This window comes from Gavialis gangeticus, unplaced genomic scaffold (assembly GCF_001723915.1).
Source record: "Gavialis gangeticus isolate Ggan-Ray unplaced genomic scaffold, GavGan_comp1, whole genome shotgun sequence".
Lineage (NCBI taxonomy): Eukaryota > Metazoa > Chordata > Crocodylia > Gavialidae > Gavialis > Gavialis gangeticus.
In genome coordinates, this window is record NW_017729032.1 from 236,780,682 (window position 1) to 236,785,805 (window position 5,124).

Below are 5,124 nucleotides of genomic sequence, written 5' to 3' on the forward strand. Positions count from 1 at the left end.
AGAGCTCCTGGGAGTGCTCTGTGAAAGCAGCAGCAAAGGGCTGCAATGGGAATGATACAGTATCCAGTTCCTCTCCCCGGCCCGGGAGCCTGAGGCGGCGGGATCAGAGAGGGGCTGCTTGTGTGGAGACTCCAAGCCTGGGAAGACTCGCCTGCAACCCGGTGTGGCTGGGTGAGCACAGCAGAGCTGGGGCGGGGGGAACTGCTGGAGTCTGCCCTGTTTTCCCTGATGGGTGGGGGGCTCCAGGGGCAGGCAAAGCCCAGGGAGGGGCTGTGTTTGCCGGGGCTGTGACGCTGTGCAGGACAGGAGAGTTGCTACAGCCTGAAGCTCAGACACTGCTCCCTGCTAAGCTGGGGAAGGGGGTCAAAGGCAGGGGAAGGCTGTCTTGCAGGGACTGCAGAGGAGGAGCTGCTGCCTGATGCCTGGAGACCCTGGCTGCCTGGAGACCCCAGGAGCATGGAGATGGACACCAGCACCAGGGAGTGTCCACAGACCAAGTGCAGGGACACAGACAGTCCCACTCCCTGAGACACCCCACCAGGGGCAGTGCACACAGGATCCCCAGTATACCGTGTGCACGTGAGAGACTGTAAATAAGTTCTTGAGGGTTTATTAGTGGGTATATCAATGTGTTTATTTAATGGTTATTTGTTATGTTGTAAATAATTAAATCTTGTAAATATTTTGAGAATTGTCTGCAAGGGTGCTTGTTTGTAAGGGGAGGATCTCCACTCGGGGGCACTGCAGCAGCTTCCCGGGGGGCTGGGCAGGGCTACTGGCTACTGGGTGCCCCAGGATCCCACTATTCAGGTGAGGGCACATGTAGTGTCGTGCCCAGGGTTACATGTCTATACAAATGGAACCCAATCTAGAATCATGAGGTTTAAGGTAGTGATCCTAGATTAGGTCTTGGGAACATCTGCACATATCCAATGTCAGTAAGACACCCATTGGTATGTCTACATCCCATCAGGCAATGTTAGGGAGTGCTGTCATGAAAGCATGTCCCACATGCTTGCCTTACTCTGCATGTGCTGAAGGCTGAAAAAAACATATCATGTGGCTGGCAGATGTGTAGGTATACTCCATGCTATAATTTATGGGTAAAAGGGCTTGCACATGCAGATCAAATAGCCTACTTGATTCATCAGAGCAATTTAAGCCATTGCTTAAATCCATCCCTATTCAGCAATATGCTAATGTGTGAGCTAAGTCCTACTGACCTTTTATGAGATTTGAATATGTCCTTAAAGGCCACAAGCAGATACTAAAAGTTACATTCACTTAAATGCATTTCAGAATTAGACCTTGAGTTTGTTTATTTTTTAAATCATTTTAAGAACTGAAAATTCCCTTTTATCTATCTTTGTCTGTTTTACTCATCATTTCATAAAATCTCTGCTTTCTATAGATTAAACATTTTCAAATGTTTTCTATTATCTTTCAGTATTGTTTTATTTAGGTCTGGATTTTTTTACCTAGCCCTCATGGAAGCTCCTAGGCATGACCGGTTTCCAGATAGTCTCTCTTCTTCTATGCTGAACCAATAGAAAAACTCTGCTCCTCAACCAACCAAGCTGAAAGTAATTTGGAAAAATCACAACCTTTTACTCATAATGAGTTTAGACCTCTGTTTGGAGTAGCAGCCCCTACTAACAATGAATTGAATCCGCACTTTGTACAATTATGGGAAAGGACTTGCCTAAGGATGCAAAACGTTGACGTATTTTAGCTGAAAGCAATAGGTTTTGCCCTTCTTGTAGACCTTGCTCATTTAGAGTTGTTACAAAGCAAAGCAAAAATATGTTTGGAAGTGTAATGAAAAAATATACTTATAGAGGTGAGTTTCCTCTCTCCTTTTTATGGACAATGGGGTTTCAGATGCCTTTAATGATAAAGCCCCTTACCCTGCACCTGAAAAGGGTTGGTTAGTGATAAGGCATTTTTATTGTGTCTGGTTCCTGTTTTCCTCTCAGTTTCTTTTTTCATAGAAATATATACTGATTGGATGAAAAACTTTCACTATAGATTAAAATTTACTAGGAAATCTAAACTCGGTTTCTTTGATTAATCCTTTATGGATTTCCTTTTGTTATGCAGTACAACAAACTAATGTTTATTAATGCCACCTGAGAGGAGGAGATTATTTAGCACTAGAGCTGTGTGATGTCCATACACTAGATGGTTGCCAATTTGTTATGCAGCTGTCAAACAAGCAGGAATAATTCTATTTTTTAGAGCATATAACTGATTCTTTAAAAAAATCCCCAAACAAACCCTTAGCATCTTTCTCTAGTTCAGATGACAGCTGACTCCAGTATAACCAAGTTGGTATAGCATAGGCACATCTACACAAGATGTTTACTGTGCGGTAGCCTAATAACACAGTGCTGTAGCGTGCCGGTCAAAAATTGCTCTAATTAGCTACTGTGCAGTGTTAGTATGCTACTGTGCACTAACTGTCACAAAAAACACCATGCATTAGTGCTACTGTGCAGTAACTGTACTTACTGTGCATTTAGTTAGTACTTCATTAAGAAAGTACTAAATTAAATGTGCAGAAACTACTGTGCATTAATGGATGTGTAGATGCATCCCATGTGTAGTTAGTTACAGTGGCAATTACTCCAATTCTTCAAATACCTCTGGGTTTTAATATTAATTTTAAGAGTATATTCCAGGAAAAAAATCAATTTAGTTATTTTGGAAATAAAAATAAGATAGAAGAGTTACTATTACATGAAGAACTGGTTTTGATATAGCACCCTTATTTTACAACTTCAGCACAGATGACACATTTACCTGTACTCTGAAATCAATGGACCTTTCACAGACCGTGGGATTTATGCAGCAGAATCTGATTTCAGGATGAAGGTATGTATATGCCAACAGCAGGTTGCATTCTATTCTGAACATAGGGTCAGTTGGTATTGTGGGGCATGGAGCAAGGAAATTCAGAGCTGAGAGCATGCAGATATACAGGCTGTGTCCTGCCTTTGATTTTTTCATCCCTCATAGAAAAGTTATGTAGCAACGTGGGTCAGAGAAAAGAAGTACAATGAGAAAGGTTCTAGAGGATAAAGTTGAGCTATTCCTAAAAGCTTCCTGACCCTCTTTTCTTCCTTTTCCTTTCATGAATACTACTGAATGCAGGGTAGGATGGCATCCTTGAATGAGTTAGTATCTAAGATACCACTCTGCCCTGCCTTCTGCCTGATCTCAGGCAAACACAGCTAACTACCTCTATAAATACTATTGTTATATCTTCTCTTAAATTAGACAGTAACTTTTTGGGGAACATAGCTTTCTAGGTGGTACTAGGTGCCTAGCACAGTAGGGCCATGATCTTAATTAAGAGTCTCATAGCATAGCTGTATTACAAATTGATAATGATGTAAAAAGAAGTGTTATGGGAGATACATATTATGGGATGAATATTCATAGAAAATGTTGAAGACTAGGAAATAGGTTTTTGCCTAGGAGACTAGAAGTGACAAGAACTCAGTGAAGATTTGTAAAGCTAAAAGAAACTGATGTATTCTTTCCTTAGATGAGCTGTCACACTTTGACAAATAGATAATATGATTACAAATTAAAGTCTAACTTCTGTAAATCATTTATTTCATTCTGCAAAGTACTTATGTGCACAATGAGTATTAGGCATTTGTTTTAAGTCCAATTTAAACCCTTGCCTAAAATTAAGTGATTAGCTAAGGTTGGATAGGCTGCTGATTAGAAGTGTAATTCCTGAAAAAGCTGATTTACAAGTCATTTGATTTTCTTTATTATTGCTGCAAGTATTTATACAATATAGACCTTAATTCTTATGTAAACAAAAATATATAAAACATTTGTAACCCATTACATCCTATGTATTCAAACTTTTCTTATTTCTGTACCTTTTTGGAACTGATATGCTAATGCATAGAATGATTTGGGGGAAGAATGATTAAGAAAGAAACCACAAGTACGTATTATGTATGTTAAATATTTTTGTTGAGAGAGGGCAATTTTCACATTTCTGGAAGATGATTGGCAGAAAGTGTTGTCATGGCACTTCAGACATCAGAAACTATAGAACTCTAGATGCTTTAATGTACTGTTGAGATAAAGTACTTTTTTGCCATATGCAAAAATATTTGAGAATTTACTCCTTTTATTTGGGACACCTTAAATGTCACAGGGATGCAGAGGAACACAAGGACACTTCACCGTCAAGCCAGATGATGAATACAGGTTGTAGCCAGGTAAGTGACAGGGGCCAGGGCAGGCTTAGGAGCAAAGGGGAGGCATGGGCACCTACAGGAGGCCTCAAATGCCTCTACATAAATGCTTGAAGCATGGGGAATAAGCAGGAGGCACTCACCCTGCTGCTAGCTAGCAAAAACTCAGACCTAGTGGGGCTCACAGAAACCTGGTGGAATTCTACCCATGACTGGGCAGTGGACATCAAGGGCTACAGACTGTACAGGCAAGACAGAGCAGGGAAAAGGAGCAATACACATCCTCAGTGATCAGGTTGGGGTCAGAGGAGGGGCAACATGAGATGCTCTGGGTAAGAATGCAAGGGGGGCATGGGGAAAGGGACTTGATAGTGGACATCCACTGCAGACCACCTCACCAAGGGGATGAGCTGGACCTGGAATTCTCAGGTCAGCTCACGGAGGCAGTAAAGTCAAGGGATGTGGTTGTCATGGGTGACCTAAACTACCCAAACATCTGCTGGGAGGAGCAGTCAGACAGGTCTGACCATTCACATGGGTTCCTAGCCAGGATAAAGGACCTCCACCTAACCCAGGAGGTGCATAGTCCCACCAGAGGAAATGCCTTGCTGGACTTGGTCCTTGCCACAGACAAGGACCTGGTGAGGGGTCTGCAGATACTCGACCACCTAGGCAACAGTGATCATTGCCTGCTGGAATTTACTATCCAGTGCAGTGTGGTAAAAGCAAGCAGCAAGGCAGAGGTCCTTCACTTCAGGAGGGCTGAGTTCTGTAAGCTAAGAAGGTTAGTAGGAGAGGCATTGGGTTCTCAGAGCTTCACTGAGATGGGAGTCCAAGATAGGTGGTTGTTCCCCAAGGAGATGATCCTCTGAGCTCAAAGGGAGTCAGTCCCAATGTGCCC